The sequence below is a fragment of the Diabrotica undecimpunctata genome, chromosome 3, assembly GCF_040954645.1.
Source record: "Diabrotica undecimpunctata isolate CICGRU chromosome 3, icDiaUnde3, whole genome shotgun sequence".
Classification (NCBI taxonomy): Eukaryota; Metazoa; Arthropoda; class Insecta; order Coleoptera; family Chrysomelidae; genus Diabrotica; species Diabrotica undecimpunctata.
Window position 1 is genome coordinate 75,040,257 of NC_092805.1, and position 26,886 is coordinate 75,067,142.

A 26,886-nucleotide genomic window follows, 5' to 3' on the forward strand; every position below is an offset into this window, starting at 1 on the left:
AGAATGGAGAAGACCCAGAGACATTCCAGTTCCAGTCAGCAGAAGAAGCAGTTTTAACGAAAATAAAAAAAATGTGTCGCAGATGATTAAAGAAACTTCTAAATAAATGATAGTAAATTTGAAAACGTCTCGCAAATGATTGAAGAATCCTCTAGGAAAAATGATGATAAATTATAGAACGTTTCCAAAAGATTCGATGAAACATTTGAAAATGTATCTAGAAGATTCGAAGAGACTTCACAAATAATTAAAGAAATATGTATTCAGAACAATGAGAAATTTGAAGAAGTCTCAAGAACATTCGATTAGATACAGAAAAATGTATACGACAAGATAGAAGACGTAGAAGAGAAGATCAAACAATTAGAGACCATGATAACTAACACGAAAGTGCTACCACCAGTTAATACAGTAGTCTTAAATCCGGTAGTAAAAGAAGAATCACCGAGAGACGAAACGACACACCATATGAGATTCAAATTGCCACCATTTGATGGAAAGTCCTCTTGGTCAATATATCTTAGACAATTTGAAGCTATTTCGACAGCCAATCATTGGACAGAACAAGAAAAGGCTGTTTCCTTGACTGCTGCTTTACGAGGTGATGCTGCGGATATCCTAAGATCAATTCCTAAGGGTCAAGAAAAATGTTACCAGACCTTGTTCACTCGACTAGACAAACGTTACGGAGATGCCCATCTACAACAAGTCTACAAGGCGCAACTAAGAAGTAGAATTCAACAAGCAAGTGAAAATTTGGAAGAGTCTGAAGCAGATGTTGCTCGTATAGTGCGGTTGGCTTATCCGGAAGTACCAGACAACATTTTGGAAGAAATTGCTGTAGATACCTTCGTCAATGGGGTAAAAGAAAGTGAATTACAGAAAGTTTTACGACTAGTAAGACCGAAAGTTCTAGATTAAGCGCTCGCTATTGCCTTGGAACATGAAACAGCTAGTCAAACTTCTCGGAGCCATCGAGTAAGAACCATTGAAGAATGCGACGAACCAAACGATAAACGTCTGGATGAAATGGTACGAAAAGTAGTTCGTAAGACGATGCCGAAGAGACGCGAGCCCAGATGTTGGAATTGTGGTGACGTAGGTCACATTCGCCGTAATTGCAAGAAAATTATACAACAGTCGGAAAACTAGAACGGGTCGACTCCAAGGGGCAACTGCCGACCTCGAGAAACACAGTCCCCGTAGTAACTTTTAACATTACGTCCTCCGGTGGAATTCATAGCTTGTACATCAAGGGTCGTATCAATAATATATGTAGATCGTTTTTGGTAGATACAGGTGCAACAAGAACTATTGCACGTCCAGAAGTTGTATGAGGCCATCTTAAATTATATTCTGCAACAGTAAAGCTTAGAACAGCAACTGGTGAGATAATTAATACATATGGCGAGGCTAATATGTCAGTATCCATTGGCCAGACCACAGTGAAACATACAGTATTAATTGCAGAGATTTCCGACGAGTTCATATTGGGGATGGATTTACTAAAGAAAGTTGGGGCTGTATTGAATGTCAAAGATGGAGTTCTCGAGATCAGTGGTGAAGAGTTGCCGTTTCATGAAGACAAACAAGATGTTACCAGCTTAATAACTACTTGTGACGTAACAATACCCGGTAATAGTGAGAAAGTTTTGATGACCAGATCTGATGGTTACTGCTGAGAGGGAAGTTTAAGGACGATCGAAGATGTGAACAGTGCTAACAATGCCTAACGGCAAAAAGCTTTGGTGAGAATTCGATATGTCATTCCTATAAGAGTTATGAATTTAAAGGGAACTGCTATTTAAGTAAAAGAAAGTTAAGTAAAAGAACTTTGATCGGACAGTGTGTTCCCGTAGCTTCGATTTGTTCTATGAATACTAATGAGAAACCATCGAAATCTAAGTATCCAAAGGAGCTTGTTGAGATTGTGATTAAAACGTGCCAAGATCTTAACGATGAACGAACTAAAAAAGTAAAGTCTATGCTGATAGAATTTCAAGATGTTTTTGCCATTGATAAGAATGATAAGGGTAAAACAAGCATAGTAAAGCATAAAATTAATACCGGAGATGCTTAGCCAATCAGACAACAACCTAGACGACTTTCATTTGCGAAAAGAGATGAAGCCGAAGTCATGAAAGATATGAACAAACAAGGGGTAATTGAACCATCAAACAGTCCATGGACATCACCAGTAGTGCTAATAAAGAAGAAAGATGGTTCAACGCGTTTTTGTATTGACTACCGACAGCTCAATGCGGTCACTAAAAAAGATAGTTACCCTTTGCCCAGAATAGACGATACTTTGGATACTCTTTCTGGTTCTCGTTGGTTCTCCACACTTGATCTAAAAAATTGATATTGGCAAGTAGACATGGAGCCAGCTGATCGGGAAAAAACCGCATTCTCGATAGGATCAGAGCTTTGGCAGTTCACAGTTATGCCTTTTGGTTTATGTAATGCCCCGACCACATTTGAAAGATTAATGGAGGCAGTTTTAAGAGGTCTAACGTGGAAAACATACCTGGTTTATTTGGATGATGTAATTGTAGTTGGAAGATCCTTCGATGAACATGCCAATAATCTGACAGAAGTCTTTCAACGATTGCGGGCAGCGAATTTGAAGTTAAGTCCGAAGAAATGTCACTTGTTTGGACGAGAAGTGAAGTACTTAGGACATATTGTAGCAAGTAATGGTGTAACAGCTGGTCCTGAAAAATTTGCAGCAATTAAGGATTGGCCAGTACCAAGAGATAAACACGAAATTAGAAGTTTTCTTGGCCTATCTACATATTACCGACGTTTTGTCAAAGGATTTGCCAACATCTCCAAGCCATTAACAAAGTTGACAGAAGAAGGCAAAGAATATACATGGAGCAAAGAGTGTCAAAGAGCTTTCGAACACTTATAAATGGCTCTGACAAGCGCACCGATTTTAAGCTACCCTAGACAGGCAGGAAAATTTGTGTTGGACACCGATGCAAGCAACAGTTCAATAGGAGCTGTTCTCTCCCAAATCTAAGATGGGCAGGAGAAAGTCATCGGTTACTTTAGCAAAGTCTTGTCGAAACCAGAAAAAAACTATTGAGTTACCAGGAGAGAATTTCTAGGCGTAGTGAAGGCTTGCGAGCAATTCCATAAATACTTGTATAGCAGAAAGTTTCTTCTTCGCACGGATCACGCTGCTCTAAAATGGCTTCTAAAATTCCGTAATCCAGAGGGCCAGATGGCAAGATGGTTAGAACGATTACAAGTATATGATTACGAGATCGAACACAGGGCTAGCAGAGTTCAGTCAAATGCTGATGCCCTTTCGAGACGGCCGTGCAGTGCAAATTGTAATCACTGTCGTAAATTAGAAGAACGACTTTGCCCCGTGAGACGAACCACCGTCATTAATGATCAATGGCAACCTCAACAGCTACAAGACGCTCAAGCAGATAATCCATGTATAAAAAGAGTATTGCATTGGATGCGTCGAAGTGAAAGACCTTCTTAGCAAGACATTAGTGCATGTAGTCCTGAAGTCAAGTGTTACTGGAGCCAATGGAATTGCCTAGTGCTAAAAGATGATCTTCTGTATAGAACCTTTGAGAACGATGATGGTACAGAATCTAAGCTTCAGTTGATTGTACCTAAAAGTAAAGTGTCAGAAGTATTGCGTCAGTTACATGACGGTGCATTAGGTGGACACTTTGGTATTACGAAGACTCTGCAAAAGGTTCGAGAACGGTTCTATTGGGTGAACTGTAAAGATGGTACCGGAAATGTGAACTGTGTGCAACCAGTAATTGTCCCGTTGGTAAAAAGAGGGCACCCATGAAACAGTACAATGTTTTTTTATTTTTATTTTTTATGACTTCGGCAGTTTGCCATACAGCCAGTTACATTATCTTTTAATCTCATTAGGCGCAGTAAAAAGTTTTTGAATTATTTGCAATCGAATAGACTAAAATAGATAAATTTAACGTTGAGAAATCAGTACAACAATTAACAAAAAGGAGAGAAAAAATATATATCCATAAACATATACAATTAACATGGATCACTCGCTTCACGTCCAGGGGCCCATCAGGACATTATAATATATAACATACACAGGAGAACTAGGCCACGGTAAATAGGATTAAACATATAAAGGAGAGAAAACAAAGGTAAAAAGTAAAAACAATTTTTTTAACTAAAGAAAAATATTACATTTGGTCAAAAAATCGATTATGCAATCGTAAATTATAAATAAATTAAAAATATTCTTGTATAATAAGGTGGATTCCAAATTAAATTTGGCACAACCAAAAATTACATGATCTAGGTCACCTTAGTGTCATAAGTCCTTAGGTCCTTAGGTCCTAGTCACCAGTTTTTACTCTCGATCACATGAATTCTTGCAAGATGAGCAGTCCAAAATTAAGCCTAGATATTGTTGTTATATAACGTCTAGGGACATTATAAGTTCTATGCCAATGTGAAACAGGGACATTTGTGTGTAAAGAAGTGTATCTATTTGGGTTAATAAAACAAAACTCAGACCATAGATCACTCCATTTATATTTCAAAACTGCCTTGCGTGAAGCAACCAAATCAGAAATACTGGGTAGATATTCTGTAGTATCCACTGAATAAATACTTAATTTGGCTAGTTGTCAAAGGTAGTAGTAGGGATTGGAGTATGTGGTTGGAAAAAAAGGTTGGTTAATGGCTGCGAGAACTGACATGGAATCTGAAACAATAATAACGGAGGATTCCCTGTTAGAAACAAAAAGTAGGGCTTGATATATGGCAATTGCTTCCGCACTAAATATGGAAATATTTGCTTTTAATTTGAACATTTTTTCTACCTTCTCCATGGGGATGTAAAAGACACATACTGTACCGTCTTCTGATTTAGAGGCATCCGTGTAGATAGTACTGTAGTAATCCCAATTGGATAATATGCTTGTTATAATGTTGTTATTTGCTCTTCCAGTACTAACATAATTGGGTTTAATAAATTTAACGCTATAAAAAAAGGTTTCAAAGTCATTTATATCTGTGTGTAATTTTAAATTAATAGCTTTATTAGCATTTATATCTGTGTGTGATTTTAAATTAATAGCTTCGTCAGCACAAACTGTGTTTTCTCTAAGAGTTTCACATAGGGTTGCAGAGTTTTTCTTTATCCAATATTTATTCGTTAAATCATAATTGTTTAAATTTATTAATTGGAGGCTCAAGTGCTTCAACATAAAGGGGCACAATAGGAGTTGTCTTCATGGCACCAATACAGATCCGCAAACACAGGTTTATAAATATGTTTAATTTGTTTAGTAAGTTCTTGCTGGCAGATCCATATAACCAACATCCATAATCTACGATAGAGCGAATGTACGTTCTATAAAAAAATAAGGAAGTCTGAACATCTGTTCCCCACCACAGGGGAGCTACATGATTAAAAAACTCATCTATTAAATCATCATTATGTGGCTTACCACGGTTTATTGTTTTACGATTCATTTTTTTTGCTTGTGTCCATATCATGCTAGCTGGAGTATTTTTGTTAAGATTGGAACACCATTCAATCCAACTTTTTTTAGCCTTTTCTTTTAATGTTCGTTTAGTAAGTGCCATGCATTTTTGGTATGCAAGAAAATTATCTTCTGTGGGGTTTTCTTTGTATACTTGCAGTACATGTTTCCTTTCAGAAATTATGTTGTCACATTCTGCATCCCACCAAGGTGAAGGTGTTCGATTTTTGCACTTAAATGGTCTGTATTCTTTTAAAGTTCTTTGTGCCGCATTATTTATACAATTGATTAAGAATGCATATTTTTCTTTGGTGGTTGGATATTCTGCATCAGTAAAGTTATAAAAGTAGTCTTCCACAAACTCTTTATATTGCCCTCAATTAGCTCCTTTTGTGATGTCCTGCGGAATTTGTTGCATTGCAAGAGTTATTTTTATCATAAAATGATTCGATTTAAGTGTGTCAGAGTAAACTGCCCAATCTATATCACTAGCTACGTCCGAGCAGCAAAATGTAACATCTATCATAGAATCATTGCAGCCTGGCAGGGTAATACACGTGGGTTCGCCAGTATTCATAACTACAAAATCACAATTATTACTTGCTTCAATGAGTTGTTTACCAATAGAATCGTTTTTATGCGATCCCCAAGTAGCATGATGCGCGTTAAAATCCCCACCAATAATACATGGAGTTGAAAACTGCGAAAACATATTTACCCAATCAGTTGTGTTGGTTTTAATATCCGGTGACCTATAAACGGAAATTATACTTAAAGTTTTATTCTTGAATTTAATATTAATACCACAAACAAGAAAGTCGACATTAAAATTGGAAACTATGCTTAATTCTAGGTGTGAAATCGACTTTTTGACCAAAATGCAAATTCCTGAAAAGCCATCATGTCTATCTTTACGAATTACATTATAACCTACGAAACTATATACTTTTTTGGGTTTAAACCATGTTTCACTTATTATTGCTACATCAATATTATTATTTACAAGATAATGCATTAAACTATTTTTATTCGAAACAGCAGAACGTGCATTCCACTGACAAATATTTAATGTCTTTGATAATGGAGTGAAGGTTACTTTTTACATGTGTCCTCCAACACTTTATTTATTCCTGTTTGAATTAAATCATTATTCAAATTTTTGATATCTTAAATAGTATGAATACTTTTTAAAAATTCCACTATAAAATCTGCAATTGACTTACAATATTTTTATTATTTAAATTTTGATAATTTGGTGGATTATTATTTCGAGGCAGTGGTTGATTAGGGCCAAACTGAAAAGGAAACATAGGTTGTAGTCATTAGAAATTCGACGTTTTTTTATTGTTATTGCCGGTAGGACTACGTGTAGGATGGGTGGGCAAAACATAATTGCTGTTATTCTTAAAATTTGAGTGTAAAAAGAAGTTAGAATTTCCAGACTTAGATTCAACCGCTGGTAAAGGCGGAAAATTGGAGCTGGATAAAATAGAAAAACTATTGTTTACAGATATACCAGAATAAAACATTTCACAATATTCTTTTGCCTCAATAAAGGAAATATTTTGTTCAACCATAATATTCTTAATTTTACGTTGTTTTTCATAATGAGGACATTTTCTTGAAATAGAAACGTGGTCATTTGTTTTACAATATAAACAGCGAATTTCTGAATCGTGACAAACATGATTTTCAGCTTTTACATTACTACACTTCTCTTTTACATTACTACATTACAACTCTTCAATATTTTTACATTGCCTAGAAATGTGACCATAGCGTAGACATCTGAAGCACTGTGTAACGCTGCTAAAAAACCGCTTTACCGAAAAATATACACTATTTATTGAAATATAATTAGGTAAGGTGTTCCCTTCAAAAGTTACAATAATGTTTTTTTTTTTTGGACATACTGTATATCACCATCCTTTTCTATTCTACGATGTGTACGGTTAACATCAACTACTGTTGAAGGAGATGTTATGTTATCTAAAATATATTTCGTATTGTATTGAGTGTCGATATCTTTTATCAAACCCCTAATTTGAATATGTTTTTAGACTAACTTTTATTCTATTTTTTCCAACAGATCTAATTTGATTAATATTCTTAACATTTAGTTTTTTCTGTAAGACTGTAACGATGACTACCAAAGAGAATTGAAGTACTATTGTAAAAATAATACCTCAATCAACCATGGGAGCTTATCGTCTATACCTTGCCTAGCTCAGTATCTCAAGGGTGAGTTAGTCTTGTCTTAAACTAGGGATTGAACCTGACTTCTCAGCTGATAGCAAATAAGACAAATTTTAACCAAACATATTTATTTAAAAGAATAAAAAAACAATAATTAACCCTGCCAAAGCTTAACAGTTAATAAGTGCTACTTATTGCTTCGATGGGCTGCTTGTGTGTTCTAGCTGTTAGGTTCTCCAATTAGAAGTTGTGGCTTCTGGAGATCTGCAGTCATATGTGGCTGTATGTCCTGATTAGTTGTTGAAATCCAATATGGCCAATCAATTTGATCTAGTCAATAAATCCAAATAAAGTTGCTGATATGCCAATAAAGTTTTGATATGTCCAATAAACCAATAAAGCCAATAAAGCCAATAAACCCAAGAGAATTTGTAGACCATAAAAAATGAGTCTTATAATAATTTTTGCCTTCTTTTATAATTTTCAAAAGGAGGCAAACAATAATCCCACCACAGAAAAGTTGTCTTGTCTTGTCTTGTCTTGTTGTATTGATGGCTTTGCTGCAAGGCAATTGCCAGCCCGGATTTGTGTGAGACCCCTCTTTGTCTGGTTCTAGGCCATGCAGGAATCTCTGAAAACTTCACTGAACTACATCTTTTCTCGTGTTAGCGCTTTTCTTGTTTCTATATAGCTTATAACTTCGCTATTATTGTATCGGCTTTCTGATCTACGGCAATAATACTGGAGGACAAATTAATTTTATAACAAATAGTAAAAATTAGGAATATGGTTAATGGGGCACTCGAAAAATATGTGATTCAGGTTTTCTATCATGCCGCATTCACAGGCAGGGTCATCTTTTATATTAATTTTGAAAAGATGGGCATTGGTCAGGCAATGACCTGTACGCATTCTAATTATAGTTGTGATGTGTCTCCTATCTTTATAATTTAAATTGCCATACCATGTCTTATTGGTGAATGTTGATTGAACTTTAGCATACCCACGATGTCTGGTTGAGACTAAGATTCTCCATTTATCTTTAAAAATGTTTAAAATATTCTGTTTTTGATATTCTGAAATTTAAAATATCTTTTATGTCATATACCATTTTTCTGGGAATATTAAGATCTGTTCCAATTTTGGCCAAAGTATCTGCCTCTGAATTCCCAGGTATACCTGAGTGACCCGGTATCCAGGATAATTGGATATTATAACCATTCATGTTAGATGAAGCAATTAGCCTTTTTGTCGTAAGAACCCAATATTCAGAATTTGTTACAAAAGAAGGATTACAGAGTTTTGTTATAGCCCCCTGTGAATCTGAGAAAATTATCACATTTTTAATTTTTTTATTAATTGCAGTTTTTACTGCATCATGTATGGCAATTATTTCTGCTTTGTAAATACTTAAATGATTGGGAAGACGCGACGAAAATTTATAATTTAGGGATGGAATGAAAATACCAAAACCAACTCTGTTGTCCCTCTTTGACGCATCAGAAAAAATGAAAGTATACTGAGATTTTAGACTATTAGTTTCGGCCTTAAAATTAAATCTTGACATAATGTCTCCTTTTTTACAATTACAGTAAAAAGATTTTGAAGGTTTATTGAGTATATGAAAATCAATTTCGTAACATGGAAAATTTGGACCTCTATATATTAACTTTAAATAAGGCCTATACTGTTGAAGTGCTTCCAGTAGGTATGGTATTTTGTCTTTATTCCAAAACTCCGGTCTATGAATGATAAATTGAATAGTAGGATGATTTGTTACAACTAAGAATTTTGAAATTAATTTAAGGGTCAGTAGTTTTCTTCTATGTTCCGGATCTAATATAGATGCTTCGACCAAAAGTGCAACCCTGGGTGTGGAACGCATACATCCCATACATATACGCAATCCTTCATATAACATCACATCCAATTTACCTTAGAACATGGTCTAAGAAACATTGATCCAAAATCAAGATGTGATTGGACTAGAGCAGAAAAGGCGATCAAAAGTGTGTTTGGATCTGCACCCCACCATACCCTACACAGTGCTTTTAATACATTTAGTGATTTTTTTGCTTTATTTGTAATGTTAGTAATGTGTGGTGACCATTTCATGTTTTCTTGCAGTATAATACCCAAATATTTAACCTCTTTTTTAAAGGCAATGATTGTATTATTAATATGTACGGGGGGTGAGATGGTATGTTTCCTTCCTCTAGTGAACCATACTGCCTCACATTTATCCATGGAAAGTGACAGGTTGTGTTCACGAAGGTGTGCATTTATGTGCTTTAAAGCATTATTGATATTATTTACCATGGCTGCTACACTTTTTCCTCTGATCATAACTGCCAAATCATCAGCATACTCTATAATAGATGCTTCTCCCAAATTTAAATAAAAAATATCCCTTAAGTAAATATTGAATAAAATAGTACTCAGAGGGGAGCCCTGTGGTATACCCGAGGTTGTTGGTACAGGACCCAGGAAGGAGTCATCATTACCCCTACAATATAGTGATTGTTCTGTTAAAAGATTGAGAAATACGTCACACATTCGGATAGGCACTTCTAAGTTTTTGAGTTTACTATAGTTTACTTTTATGTCTAAAAAAATTACGATGACTGACTCAGAGGATTGAAATGCAAGATTAATGTAAGATATGATGAATGTTATGTTGTCATATATACCTCTTCCTTTACGAAATCCAGTCTGATTATTTGAAAATTTTAAATTATGTTCCAATTGCCAGTCTAATCGATTCTTGATCATTATTTCCGTTTTCCGTTTCCGCTTCCCAAGCTTCCCAAGCTTTTTTAAAGTTTCTAATTTTATAAGGACTAGACATGTTGTTAAGTATCTCACAATTGCCATTATCATGAAGTAAAAGACGTATAGGAAAGTGGTCACTGTTACCACAATCTTTAATAGTATCCCAATTAGCCTGTATAGCTAGATTCCCACTTACCATAGTCAAATCTACTGCACTTGGTATTTCCGTTGATAATTGAAATAGTGTTGGTGAACCATCGTTCATAATCACAAGATCATTATCAAATGAGAAATCATGAATTATTCTACCTCCTTTGTTGGGTGTAGCTTTATCCCATAAGGGATGATGAGAGTTAAAATCTCCCATAATTATAATGTTTTTAGGATTAAAGGAAATAAAATCATTTAAAATATTGTTATTTATATGCATAATGTGAGTTGCAATAAAAATTAATTACTTGTAAATTACCTATTTCTATTATTATACAGTGATGAGTGCCTTAAGAACCGGCAAAATAACGCAAAAGATAGAAAACATAATACGTTGTGAAATAAAAAGAGATGAAAGTAGTAGAGGTGGGAAATTATCGATAGAAACCTCTAATTTACATTACATTACACTAGGACTATCGATAGTTTCCCACCTTTAGACGTTAGCTTATGAGCTAGTTGACTTCAGTCATAATATTACAAGTATGACGTCGAACATTAACATTTTTTAAATTTCGCATAAAGTAAAAACTGATTGAAGGCAATAAAGCAAATGTCAGTAAACAGTTTAATTAGTAGTAATTTGATAATTAATTCTGTGTTGACGAATACAGAATAACAAGCTATAATAATTCTGTATTGAGAAGAGTGTATGCGACGTCTCAAATCACAGTTTATTATTGAACAATACTTTAATTTTGGATAAAAAAATACATTTAAACTGTCTTTACTTACATTACGTCATACGTATTACTATGACTGAAGTCAACCAGCTCAGAAGCTAACGTCTCAAGGTGGGAAACTTTCGATAGATCTAATGTAGTGTAAAGTAAATTATAGGTTTATGTCGATAATTTCTCACCTCTACTACTTTCATCTCTTTTTATTTCACAACGTATTATGTTTTCTATCTTTTGCGTTATTTTGCCGGTTCTTAAGGCACTCATCCCTGTATATTGAATATGTTCTGAAGAAAAATATTTAATTTTCTTAAATATTATATTATTTCTAATGCATGTTACTATCCCACCATACCCATCATCTCTATCCTGCCTAACTATGTTATATGAATTGAGCCTAAAATTGTCATTGGCTTTTAGCCAAGACTCATTTATTAAAAAAATATCAGGGTTTTCTTTGTAAATTAAGCTACTTAAATTACCCCTGTTTGAATTTATGCTTCTTAGATTCCAAAAAATGATCTCTTAATTGTATCTGACCTAGTTGGAAAGAAAAAAAGGTTATTTAGGACTCTGAGTCCGATTGGGAACCGGGGTCTATATTCATATTAAAATTTTGACTGACTAGTATGTTTTTAATTACTCTTTTATTATTTTCTGAAGTATTCAAGATTGCATTGATAGTACATCTAACCTCATCTGGATATGAGGAAGGAGATTCTTGTGAATTATAGGTATGAACTGCACTAGTAGTAGGCAACTATGTATTTATATTATTTTCAAGTTTTTTTTGAGAAATTTGGTGAGTTGTTATCATTTTCAGATCTTGAGTTGGGAAATAATAAATTTTCATTATGAGCCTTTTTATCATAGCCTTTGTGAATTATCATTTTTTTTTTATTGTTTTCAGCCACAACTTGTTGAAAAGATCTTTTGATAGGGTCGGTTCTTACATGATGTGTACGTCTTTGTGAAGGTTGAATGAGGTTATCTTTATTATCATGTGTTTTTTCAGTTCTATTAAAGTGTTTAATGATATGGAATTCGGAGGGGCGATATATTAATTCATCACGTGTCAAATAATTTTTTTTAACTATTTCGCTAGCATCATAGAAAGTTATATTTTCAAAAGACATGAGCTCTTTGATATTTTTTTGTCTTGTATACTCGGGACAACTTTTATCGGTTGATTTATGGGGGTTTTTACAATAAAAACATTTAATTTCACAAGAAGAGTGAACCTCCCCGTCTGATATTTTTTCTTCAGCACAGGTGAAGCACCTCTCCTTGCCTTTACAATTTTTACGTGTATGGCCATACCTTAAACATCTAAAACACTGAGTTACTGGGGAAATATATACAGAAATAGATCTTTCCAATCTATATAAATTTATGGATTTAGGGAGACAAACTCCTTTAAATGTAAAGAGAACCGATCCAGTAGGTTCATATGTAGTTTCATTATTTTTAACTATTTTACGATTAAGTCTCTTAACTTGAAGAATTTCTACCAAGCTGTCTGTTTTACAGCAATCTAACAGTTCTCTATCTCCTAATTCGACATCAATTTGCCTAACTAATCCCTTACAAGTTACAAAATTGAATGGTATAAATATTTTATAGCCTTTATCAAGAAGAGTTTTATATTTTACAAAATTATTTGCATCTTGAAAGTTAACAAATTCTACTGAGATTCTATTTAAGCCTTTGTTATTAATTTTTTTAATATCAGTTAAGTTTTGAATACAAATATCACTAGCAATTTTAATATTGTTAAATTTACCAATATTGAAACCCACTTTTTCAGTGGATTCCACATATACCAAAAAATGCCCATTATCGTTTTGTGAATAAAAAACTGGCTTTTTTTCAAGGTTATTGCTATTACTGGTCGCATTATTAACAAAATTATCACCATTATCCATCTGTTCATGGCATTCTAGCCATGTGCTGGGGGGGGCGCCCCCCCCTGTGTCGCTCATACTACTTCAAACAATCAACCAAAAGAGATAAGAATGCGATAGAGAAAACAAAAAAAAACAAAAAATTAAGCCAATAAGCAAAATCAGTAATCTAACAAAATAAAGCTTATTTAGCTGTTATCAAGCTCAACTCACCTTTTAGAAACACACACTAACAGAAAATTAGATGGAAAGGGTTGGAAACACAGCCTCCCAAACTAAAGCTGTCACAGAATAAGAAACAATCAGAATGCCCACTCTCAGATGCCGCCTTTGAAGTTTTTCAGCACGCGATCGCCATGTTTTAGACGGAAACACAGAACACAGACTCGGATTGAGAATCCATTTGGAGTAATTTTAGTGTCAAAGTTCATATTTCGAGGTTATATTGTGTTGGATTAAAACTTTAATTAATTTTTCTTTATTTCAAAGAATTTTGTTATTGTTTTTATCAGAGTTATTTTTCTGATTGTATCTTATTCTGTGCTTATGTTGTGAACGCAGAAAAGTTGTTTTGTCAGAAAGTGGAAAGTGGGAGACTAAATGAAGTTAGCACAGATGTCATAGAGTGTTGCTATAGATATCATGAAACTAGCTTGTCTGTCAACACGGAACAGAATAGTCTGCCGGACAAAAAGTGAGAGGGCGAATATTTATTCTACGGGACAGAAAGAGAAAGAGAATAAAGACAGAGTAAGAAGAGAAAAACAAAGAGCGCCAACTATTTTATAAATAAAAAATAGTAAAAATTAAACTGAAGATAACGAAATTAATAAATCAATAAAGAAATTAAAATGAAATAATTATTAAAATATAAATTAATAGAGATGTGACGTTTATGACGTTCCAAGACATCTCCCACAAATAAGGGATGAAGACGGCCGGCATTTTCAATATTTTTCCGTTCGATAAAAACACAAATATTATTCAAATTATACTTATCTCCATTCCTTAGGTTAAAAACTTTAGGTGTTTTGTTTTGCTTATAAATATCCTTTTCGTTATCACTAATGAGCTGACGACTGGTTCCAGCTGTTGCTTCAGAACTTGAAGTGGTATCCATGTCTTGTACGGGGACCGATAAATAATTTTCTGACTCCGCATCACTTTTAGAGTTATCTGCACTCATTGTCTAGTTAATAGTTACACCTAACGGCGTCTTTCTTTTAACAGTTTCCCCCATTTAGGGGGAGCTATTTACACTGCGTACACTATATTACAAAAAAAATTTAAACTAGTTTACAAAGTAGAAATTAAATAATTAATAACCGATACCGGTAATTATCAAAGGTTTTGTTTGGGATAAACAATGGGTAAACACCTGTCCAAAGTTGTATCAGATCATCAAAGAGATTCGGACCAGCACGTTCATTTATTCCTAATGCTCGGCCGTGAATGAAACAACAGGCCAGACTTCAACCTGCCTGATGTTAGGTCGTGAAGTTCGTTTGCCCTGCGACCTAGAGTTTGGCTGCAGACCTTCCGAAGAACATATTGCAAGCGAAGATTATGTCGACCGCCTGAAGTTAAGAATGAACAACATTTATGAACTTAGATATAAACAAAGCAAATTATGTTGAAGAAGCGAGAGGTGAGGGCTCGGGAGTGTTCGCTCGGTTTGAGAAGATCGGGCGAACGCCCCCGCGGCCCAAGCGCGTGTCCGGGGAGGGGTGCTGCGGTGGGAGTTCTGGGTCCGTAAGTTCTTTAGAGCCGGTCGATTTAGACGACGCGGGCAATAGTTCGGGCTGGTCCCAGGTGAGGGGCAAGAGAAAGAGGAGAGCGAAGTCACCGAAATCGCCGGAGCATCCCCCTGTCAATCTCAATAAGGTTGAGAGGGAGATGTCCCGGTTAAAAGTAGAGTTGGAAGAGGTGTTGAGGTTGATGAAAGTAAACGTCAACACCAAAATGGAAATCAAGTCTGGTGTAAAAAAGATCAACACCCGGTTCTGCGGGTTGGAGAGGAAGATATCCCGAGCCGGGAGCTCATGTCTTTGGCCAGAAGAGAGGGGCATAGTGAAATAGAGGTACCAAGGAAGTGTGTAAGTTCGACGGGGATGCAGACGGACGCGTTTCTTGTCGGACATGATAAAAGGAATGCAAGTGTGTAGGCTACAATATCTGATGACCTGCAGATGAATGAGAATAGAGCGAACGAAATTCGAAAGAGTTGGGATGAGTGTAATGGGGCTGATGAGCTCTTGGATCTAGTCAGTCAAGAATGGCCAGAGGGGCTCTTCGAGAGGCCAAGTATGTGAGAGGGTAGTCTGCTTGAATCCGCTGGCGATGTAGCCGTTGCAATAACCGCGGACACGGCAGATGCCGCCATGATCGGCAAGCTTCGGGAGAGATACCCGGAACTACCGGGAGTGCCGGTAATTGGCGATGCCAGCGGAGGAGTAAGAACAATGTTCTCGAGGGTGGGAGTATTGAAGGAGGTTGGGCAACAGGTGTGCACGGAAAAGTGCATATACAAGCTCATTGTCGGAAAAGGAGAGGATCCTATGGAAGTGAAGTTCCTGTCGGTATGTAACTTGCTGGGGGAGAAAATGGAAAAGTGTGGAAGAACGAGTGTTGGACTTGCCGCCCCGGCAGCTCTGGGAACTGAGGTGTCCAGAAAGCTTGCGGAGTGGGCGTTCAAAGACAGGAGCTTCAAGGTCATGGTGTTTGGAAAGAGTGGTAAGGAGGAGAGAGTGATCAAGCCCAAGGTGAAAAATGGAGTGGTGATTGTAGAGAAGACGAAGGACAAAACGTATGCCGAACTTCTACAGGGACTTAGGACGGGCCTGTGTGACAGGAGTGATATTATTATCAAGAGAGTGCGAAAGACAAAAGAGCAAGGGGTAGTCCTTGAGCTGGAGGGCGGTGGTGAGGTGGTAGAAAGGGCCAGAGAAGTTGTCTGCTCGATGCCCTCCAGCGTTGCGAAAGTGACGACCAGGGGTGGTACAGCGAGGAGAAAACTTCTCGTAATAGGTATAGATGCGGTAACGACAGCCAAGGACGTCACTGACGCAATCCAGAGTGGTGCTGGCAGCAATGCGTCATGCGATGTGCTATGAATCAGGCCTTCATGGAATGGCTTAAACGCCACTGTGGAGGTCAATGAAAATGTTGCGAATTAATAAGACGGAGGCTGTAGTACTCAGAGGCTACAGAAAGAGAGATAGAATTAAATTTGAGTACGCGGGAGCGAGAGTGGCGCCCAAAAAGTACGTTAAGTATCTGGGAGTTACTCTCCACCAGGGTGGGAGTTGGGGGGAACATTTGAGGGGGGTGACCCGCAGAGCTATTCAGAGAATGGCTGCGCTGGGGAGGATAATGCCTAATATCGATGGTCCCAAATCCGAAAGGAGAAGGGCACTCCACGGTGTTGTGCAGTCTGTCGTCAAGTTTGCAGTGAGGCGGTAGAAATACCAACTTATAAGAGGCTCATGGTACGCGTGGACAGAACTAGTCTCACGTTATCACCGGCTGTGTTCCTTTACATGTGTTGGCAGGTGAAAGGGCAAGGATTTACAGTCGTAGGGGGCGGAACATTGGAGAGCGAGAAATGAATGAGATAAGACTGGCCGAGCGATTAGTTTCAATTGGTCAGTGGCAACAGGAGTGGGAGGCAACACGTGATGTGGCAGAGTGGACGAAGTCACTACTCCCGAACCTTCGAAGCTGGCTGGACTGTGGGCATAGGCAGCTGGATTATTATCTAACGCAAATGCTCAAAGGCCATGGCTGCTTCCGCAGCTACCTTTTAAGGTTTAGGAGGGCTCAGTCCGAACAGTGCCTTTACTGTCTGTGACATACACGATGTTGGAGTGTGAGCGTTGGGCGGATGAAAGAGAGAAGTTTGTAAGAGAGTGTAACTGCAAAATGTTTGATTCCGTAAAAGAAATGGTGGAGAAAATGATGAAGAATGAGTGGTGGTGGACACAGATCCACAAATTTATCAGGGAGCTGCTCCCTTCAAAAGAACGAGAGGAGAGGAAACTTGCAAAAGAATTCTAAAACAAGCGAGTAGCACCTTGGTGGGGTTCGGACTGTCGCAGGCCGAAATAAGAGTAAATGAGAGACAGACGACGCGGGATAGATGGCATCCTCGCTAAGGAAGGGGTTGAAAGTCCTTGGTGGTTCGTGTGGGTGTAGTTTCCTCGATGAATGTGTCGGAGAAAGAATGAGAATCTGGCGATAGCAGGGCATCAGGAGAGATGTTTGCCTTAACCGGCCCTTCCATCCTGATATCTGGTGTGACAGAGGAGAGGTTTTTAGTTGGACGCCGACCGTCTCTGAGTGGTGACAGGACGAGGTGTCAAAGGTCTAAATTCCTTGGGCATCTCGCCCTGACACAGCTTCGCTAGGGTATTAGGAACCCAACACTACCTGTGTGAGTCACAGGTGCCTGTATGCAGATTTTCCTTCTTCTCTTTAAATATGTAAAAAAAAGTGACAGAATGAAAGATCAATATGATTCTCGGTGCAAGAATGAAAGATATGAAGTAGGTGATCTTGTTTGGCTTTACAATCCACAACGTCGTCGTGACTTGTCTCCTAAACTGCAAAGACAATGGGAGGGTCCGTATGAAATTAAAAAGAGAATAAATGACGTAATATACCGAATTAAGAAGTTGCCGAAAGGTAAACCAAAAGTAGTTCACATAAATCGTCTTGCACCTTATGCTGGCTCAAATAAAACAGAAGAAGCCCGAACCCTTCAACATGAGATCAAAGATGACCGGCGACCAAGCTTTAATGAAATTATGTCAAATTACGCAGAGAGAAAGAGTGCTAGATTTGGCGTGACCACAGAAGTTTCGCAGGATCCTTTTAGTGCTCCGCATAACGTCTCTCTAGCCCACTGTGTTGCCAAGATCTTGAGATGACTAAAGGAATCTCATCTGTATTTTATAAGAAGTTCGGTCGTTTAGACGAGTTAAAAAATCAGCAGCCTAAAGTTGGAAGAGTACTGAGATTAGAAGATGGCCCTCAATCTTGGCTGTATATGGTGACCAGGAAGTCGTATACAGACAGGGCAAGCTACGAGGATATATGGCATGCTCTAACTAATTTGAAGAAAATCGTGTGCAATTATGACATCAAGAATTTGGCCTTACCCAAGATAGGCCATGCACTAGATAATCTGGATTGGAAGATTGTCAGAAGCATGCTTGAAGTGATCTTCCGAGAAACCGGCGTAATAATTACTGTGTGTTGCATTAACCCAAAGAGATCGTGTCCTTCAAAGTCATCATTATCATCATCATGCAACCTCTTCTGTCCACTGCTGGACATAGGTCTCTCCCATTTTTCGCGACTCTTCACTGTTCTGTGCTTCTTGTTGCCTTCAAAGTCAGTAGTCTGTTATTTCTTCTTGAGGGGGTCATGCAGAGCTGGAGAGGCCTGTAGATTCCGCCATCCTGGGCGTACAAATAGAGTTGCTGATCGGGACGCTCAGATCTAAGAGGGGAGCAGTGTTACGAACATGCTTTCGGCATGGCCTATGTAACGTTTGCATCTCGAAATGGCTTCGAGAACCTTCGAGATGTATCGAGCGCTGTAGAAATCCATTTGTCAAACAACGAGGTGGGACTACCCCAGAAGATTAGAGAATAATACTTTTTGGTATATATATGTAACGATGTTATGAGTGAGTTTAGTTGATAAGAGATAATCGTGCTGAAAATTTATAAATAAATATATTTATATAAAATCGAACCGCTCGTTTTATTTAATCTCGCTACAGTATCTTCCTTCGTCATCTCTCTTTTGACTGTTTGCTTATAGTATTCTTCACATTCTTGTTCTTTAATTGAAAGTTTGCTTTCGTGTTCTACTTCTTCCAGTTCCCATTTTTTTTATTTATGTGTCCATTTTCCGTCTGGATATCATACTGCCCACTCGTAGATCCCTTGCTTTTTCTTCTTGTGCTATTCCCAACACTATTTATTCTAGTTTTGTATTTTTCATGAGTAGCCAGTGACTCATTTAGTGCATACCCTCCATCAATATTCTACTGTATTTTTTACACCTCGTAAGACGTCTATTTTCCCAACTTTTTGGTATTGGGTTTTGCTAATAAGACGTCTTTCATTTAATTCCTCCAACTATATTTCTTGTTCCGGTAGGTCTTTGGTTATTTTCGGTAACACCAATGCCTCCGTTTCCATCTTAAAGTTTCTCTGGAAGTATGTTTCAATCAGTAGCTTAATGCTCCAGTTTGATTTTTTCTCCTGTCAAACCGATTCCCGGGATTGTAACCTGGATTGGTTTCCTTTGTATTCCCAGCTTTGCCGCTGCTTCTTCTCTAATGAACGAGAATTGCGATCCTTGTTCTATTAATTCTGTCACTAAGTACGTGCCTCCTCCTTATCCGGCCTCCTCGGTTATCTTTTAGCGCACTATCGCAGTGACAAGTAGGGCTTCCGTATTTTGTTGACTTACACAGTTTACTAAGTTCTGTCCTCGGTCCTCGTTGCTGTGCGTTGTCATGTTTATACCCATTATTCTCTTGAGTGTATTCTAGTCTTTCGTTATTCGGCTCTCTTTCATTGTCCGAATAACCGTTTCCTCCCCTGTTTCTCAGGGTAATGTCCGCTTTTTCTGTTGTTTGGGTCTGTTCCATAACCCGAACTTCCTTAGTCTCTCCCGTTTCTTTCGGGGATATTTTCTTCCCTTCTTTTGTTACTCAAAAAACTAGTTTCAAAATGTAACAGTGTGTGGTGTTCTCCACTATACTGTCTGCATCAATGTTAAGTATAACATTTCAGCTCATTCCTATGAGCTAACCATTGTTTTTCATTTGTCACCTTGTTTCTGTCTGTTATACTGAGATCCAGAAACTCCCTGCATTGTGTAATCATCTGCTCTCCGGTGCAATCGTAATATTCCTCCTTGGCTTCCTTGATTCTTTTCTGGTTTCAACAATTCTAACGTCTGGAATCGTCTCTGTAGGAAGGCTTGTGTTGATTTGTATGTTCTACTGTCTCCAATGTGGTTTTAGTATAATCTTCTAGTATCGTTATCTCATTTTGTTTTGCTTAATCGGGCGATTTGTGGGCTCAAGGAATATAGTCCTTCTAGTCCTCCGATTGCTTCTCGGCACACTCATGAATATGTTATGAAGTGTTTTTAGTGCTCTAGCCGACACTTCTTTTACTTCTTGCGCTTGTAGCATCCTGTCAATTAGCATGAAAGCTATCATTCTCGGATTGTCGTATCTTTCCCTTAGAATTGTCCATGCTACTTCGTAATTTGCATCTATTATATGCAAGTGTTGTACCATCCTGTTGGCTTCTACTTTTAATTGTGTTTTGTACCTCCCACCCTCCTCAAGTATCTAGTTCTTCATTTATGGTTGTTTCCATTATTAATGTATTTATTATCTCTATATTTTTCTTTTTTACCTGAAATGTGTTAACACAACGATGCAGAGACATGAATGTAGATGTATATGCACGTTTTATTGATTATCGAAAAGCATTTGACTGCGTTAACCATCAAAAGATGATCGCAATTCTAAGAACAACTGGAGTTGGCGAACAAGACTTGCGAATTATCTCAAAACTATATTGGCAATAAAAGGCAACAATTGAAATAGAGCACACAAGATCCAAAGATATACGAATCCGACGAGGGATGCGACAAGGTTGTGTCTTATCACCGCTATTATTTAATCTGTATTCAGAATCTATATTCAGAAAAGTATTAGACGAGGTTCAAGGTGGAATCAATATTAACGGAACCAGCATAGACATCAGGTACGCTCATGTTACCGTACCAATAGCAAATCAAGGATCGAACAAGTGAGGAAAACACTCATAAACATGAAAACATTTTTTACAAGATCAGACCTTAGTCTAGAGCTCAGAATTCGAATGATCAGATGTTACGTTTTCTCTGTTTTTTTGTATGGCTGTGAAAGTTGGACAGTAGCCTCTGCAACAGAAAAAAGTAAAGATCCCATTGAAATGTATATATACAAACGGATGCTGAGACTTCCATGGGCACAAAAAGTTACCAACGGTGAGGCATTTCTGCGCATAAGTTAATAAAAAGAGAAAAGACAGTTAAGATTTGGTTTCACGTATAGTACGTCTGTGTATCCGCTTATACGTATTTCACCCTAAAAGGGATCTTCGGAGCGGCTATTCACAAACGCTCTGAACGTGAAAATAATCTTTCCTGTCATATTAGAAGCAACTATAAAATGGCTTTGATCTAGACGCAATAGCAACATCTGATAAATAAATTGGTTTCGAAAATTACTGATTTAAATAAAAAGAATTACTTAGCATAATCAAAGAGAGGAAAATACAATACTTAAGTCATGTGTTGTGGGGTGAAAGATATGATTTACTTCAAATCATATTGGAAGGTAAAGGGCATGGCAAAAGATCAGTTGGAAGACACCAGAGATCGTGGCTAAAAACCTGAGAAGATAGTTTGACCGCTCATCCTGTCGCTGAGGCGGATCTACGGCAGGTTGTGGATCGCCGTCAGTCACTCTATCCGCTAAGGCGGATGATCTTAAGATCCTTTGTGACTTCATGTTACACTAAAACAAGAGACAAAAGGGACAGGAAGGAAATTAAGAAACACGAAGACAAGTTTCTTTATTTATTAAAAGGTCGGCGCGTCGGGGTCAGTTCGCCAGGGATTCTCCCTCTCTGAGAGTGTATCGATGGTTCTTTACTGGATGACGTGTGTGACCAGGCGGGTGTAATTGGACACACACCTCTTGCTTGTTCCGAGTTGTCCACTCACAATTCCGAGTTACGTAAATTTGAATCTCGGAGATAAGCTTATCTCGGAGAACGTCTTTAGTAACCGTATAGAATGGTATAACAACTCACGGGTCAAGCTCTAGAGAGCGTGCTTTGTTGCTGGGCAGGTAAGGCGAAGCAGAAAGCGCGAACTAACCTCAAACACGCCACGTGGTAGGACCTGAGAGGCACCTAAAACAGATGGGAAGAATATGGAAAATAACCGAAGTTGTTATAAAATAATAAACAAGTGACATTGAAAAGGTTATGTCTAAATGTCCTGTAAAAGAATAATACAGATAGTTATCATAAAATATACACACAAATATATATAGGCACAAATATGAGATAAGGTTATAGTATAAAAAGGTAGTAAAAATGGCTGTAAGAAAAATAAGATTAGTGTAAGCTGGAAGTCAGTAGAAAAATAAAAATGTTCTGGAGCAACAAGGTTGCGACAGAAATATTCAACACAGTAAATATGCAGAACAAGTATAAAATGTCAAAGTTAAAAATACGGTAAAATACCAATATAAAATGAGCATCAACAAGTATCATCAAAGTAAAACACAGCTAATGGCAAATATGGTAGATACAAAATAGTCAGTAAAATATAACACTATGAAATGGAAATATTCCTGAAAATAAAATAAATAATACCAAAAATAATATTCTAAAGAATATTAAGAGAAATACCAAGCTGGAAACGATGAGGAGCAGAAGAGAAGTCTAATTCTCTTCCAAGGTTTCGAATATAAAGAACTAGTTATTTAACATAAGTGGGTATTCCCCAACCAAAGGTCTTATCTAGATCAGACTCGAAACCGAACAGGCCTTCTGAAAAAGTGCACCGTCTTTTATCCCATTTTCATAAATGACAACAACAATGACGACAATCCACAGAAATATTATCCTCATCTTCATAAATGTCTGTATGTCTTGCTGTCACAATTCCTCGATTCTCTCTTTCCTTATCATTATTTCCTTAATCCTTGGCGATTTGCCCTTTTTCGAACCTCTATTGCATTCTTCTAGTAAATTTCTATCCTCTATGTATGATCTTTATCCTCTATGTAAGTTTGTTCGTCATACTTTGTTTTAAAGTATTTGTCTTCTGTTATACCTTCTTCTATTAATTTTTCGTGATTATTGCCAAAGTTCTCACAATGTTTATTCAAAAGTTCTAATCTTTCCTGTACGTAATCTTTCGTCTTTCTAATTTTCGGATCTTTCTTTTTATTTGTTGTAATTTTAACTATATCCGTTCCAATTGTCGCTTGTTGGTTATAAAGTTTGTCTATTTTCTTATTTTTTTAACTCCATGAATGAATCCATAAAGAGGTAAAAAATAGAGTATAATTACTGATTTTGCAAGGTCAAGGTTTATTAAAGTAAGAAATAAATGTACAATTCGCTGTATCTATAGATTATATAAATATATATTTAATATATATATATATATATATATATATATATATATATATATATTTAATAGTCTCTATAACTATCTATATTTTCCTTTCCTAAGTCAGTTTTGTTTTAATAATTATATGTAAATTATATAATTGTTTTGAGTTTGAAATACTGTTTTGTTTTAACGTAAAGTAATGATCTAATCTGAAATTAATTTTAAGAATGCTGATAAAAATGTAATAGATTGCACTGTTTTATCGGAATAGAATAATTTAAGACTTACTTGTGTACTATTCTGAGTTGTTCCTATGCTTTATTAATCGTCTCCCTGTTGCTTTTGTATATTTCACCTTTCCGTGTAGTTGTTTTTTATCAGGTACCTTCTGTGGACTGAATAATGTTAATAAATGTCTCTTCTGGATTTTTATTGGCGTTAACTTCGTTTCTACTTTGGGATGGCTTTTTTCTTTGTTTTCTCTCCGCCGAGATTAAGTGTCTGGTTTGGGATCGGTACCTCGAAGTTTCTTTTGGCTAGATAGGTAGCTACGTGGCGTGTATTTTGGATAGCACCAAATCTGTTGTTGTTTTGTTCGAATGGACCATGTATCAGATAAGGCAGGGTGTTTATGCTTAGGATCAGGAATAGCTTCACCGCCTGAATATTTTGCTTCTTCGATAGCTCGTGGACTGTATATTTATTTCTTCTTTAAGGTTAGTTGAAGTTAACTGCAGGCTGAATCGTATAATTGGCTTACCTTCTAGGGTTACTAAGTATTGTTTGTTTACTAAAACTCATCACATCCCAAAGACCATATTTTATATTGACACTACTGAGACTACAATACGTTCAAATTAGTAACTAGCACATGATTTATTTACAACTCTCTTTCTCAACGGTCCTCTGCTAAATGTATGTCTTTCTTTTTGAGGTTATACTCCACGCATTGATATTTATTGCAACTTTAATATTTAAACAATCTTGTGTGTGTGTGTGTGTGTGTGTGTTTTGTTTTATGGCACTGGAACTAAGCCAATTAGCCAGTTAAACAATCTTGTGTTTCATAGTAGACCAAATCGCCAAACATTACATTATTACAAACAAATATACCACTAAAGACACGAAGCCCTTTACAAATTTTTGGTTAATATTTTGATATTATACAGGCAGATATAACAAATAATCAAGCGATCAGTGAGTAGGTACGGTAATAGTAGCCAGAATCACTCATAGAAAAATGAGTAATATTACTTCCTTAAATTTTTTAAGTAGCAAAAATTATTTGATTTTATGGCGGCCAAAAATGCAGCAAAAATTGCCATCCTCAAATTAAGGCTCAAAGGTGCAAAGAGTTGCTTGCCTTAAAATCACGGTAGCTTTGAGGGCCACACTAACAGCAGGTATAAATGTCCTACTGGACCTTCTCTTCGACATCGTTATAAAGGGAAGGCGAGAATAAGATATTATAGATTGCTATAAAACTCGATTTCGTAATGGTTAGATCAAGCAACATCACAAATGAAATAGTGTAACGATGCTCTGATCGTTTAACAGTTCGAACCGTGGGAGTGTCAATATTTGCGCATCCACTTCTACAACGTGACGGCGTAGTGGGATTCAGAACGGCTATTTAAGACGTGTGAATAGCGGAATTAGATAGTCTTGTAGCTAGCGCTCTAGGCTCCCTGACTCGCCGGTGTAGTGAACCTGCGAGCCATTCCGGACAGAGAGATTTCCGTATTGAGGATCATACTCTGTCCCTAACCAAGCGGAACCCATCGGTATTGCGTATTGAGCATTACCGTGGATCTGCACAGAACCAACCGGGACGGAGAGATTTCCGTATTGAGGATCATACTCTGCCCTTAGCCGAGCGGAACCCGTCGGTATTGTGTATTGAACATTGCCATGGGTCTGCACAGCTAAATATTTTGTTTGCGAGCGTATTCGGAGCTTTCGCTGAATTGAAGCGAAAGCGAGTATAAATCTGAGCGCGATCGATTTCCCCCATTTCGTTTCTTATTAGTACTAATTAATTTCTTTTCTTTTATAGACGTTCGCCGAGGACTTCGTTCATCGCGGGATCCAGACGGGGACGTAGAATTCGTTTTAGTTTTATTCATTGTATAAGTATACAACGTAGAATTCCTTTTTATTTTTATTTATTGTAGATATACTAAATTAATAGATTTATTTTTATTTCAAACCTGTGTTTTACTGAGTCTGTCGCCCCGAAAGAGCTACCCATCACATTAGGAGATGCCGATTGTACGATGACTTCTGGCCATATGGTACTGTTAAAATCTAAATGACCTGAGGACGGATCTGTCGTCTTTGGAACGGCGCAAGCATGGCTTGGCGACAGCTTGTCGCTAAGGGAAGATAAGTAAGAAGTCCCGTGACTTCTTAACGGAAAGATGGTAAAACCAACCCTCCTCTGGCAAACGATTCTGTTTCAATTCATCGAAATAACAACATGTAGTATAATATTATAATATTAATATATTTGTAATATTTTTTATTTTCATTACAAACAATTAAGTTTTTTTTCATATTATAACGTTTGCATAGAAGTATTAAATAGTTTAATTTACGGTCTTGTGTTCTTTACTAAAACCACGGGAAGTCCAAATAATATTTAGCAACAAGTAACTGGAAGAATTCAAGATTTCCGTTTTCCACTGAACAGTTACACAACAAGTACCCAGATATAAGTCATTGAAAAATACACGATGAAAGAACTGATAAACTTGCCAGAAGAATATCAGCTACAAAATAATTCGATCCAGAGCCGTCCGTAGGAGTGTCGCGACCATAAAAAAACCTGGTTTCGAACAAAACGCAACTCTCACTGGCAAACTATATCTGGTCAAGTACATGACAAAATAAGGTCAAGTACATGACAAAATGTATATTGGACGAACATGCGCTAATAGGGTTGAAGTCCTGCGGAATCAAGAATCAGCTTAGATTCCCAACAGGTTTCCTTACTGGACATGTGCGCCAAGGGACACCTCAACACCTGCATACAATAAGTAAGTTTCATTTAGACTTAGCTGCAGACTCTGTAACTTTACCTACAACTTAAAACAGTCATATCTTGCATGACTGAAAAACTGGACTGGACCAAACCTTTTTTGGAAACTATCAACTGACTTCAAAAAATCTACGGTACCCATACACTAAACCAGTTAATAGAGGGTTCCGGAATTCTGGAATAGGTATCATGAATGAATGGAAGGTGTAAGCCAACTTTTGTTTGTATTACTTCTAGTTCACTCATAACTCAACGTTATGATAGGCTCAAGAGCCTATCATAACGTTGCGTTGTGCAACCAATCGTTCTTGATGTATGAATATTGCCTTTAATTCATTTGATTAATTTATTAATATGTTTAA

At 37.0% G+C, this 26,886-nt stretch overlaps 1 protein-coding gene across 3 annotated transcripts in view; it reads left to right on the top strand.

Moving 5' to 3' along the window:
- Window positions 1-26,886, top strand: part of LOC140436905 (protein Fer3-like) — a 242,164-nt gene that overhangs the window by 206,052 nt on the left and 9,226 nt on the right. The window lies entirely within an intron of this gene.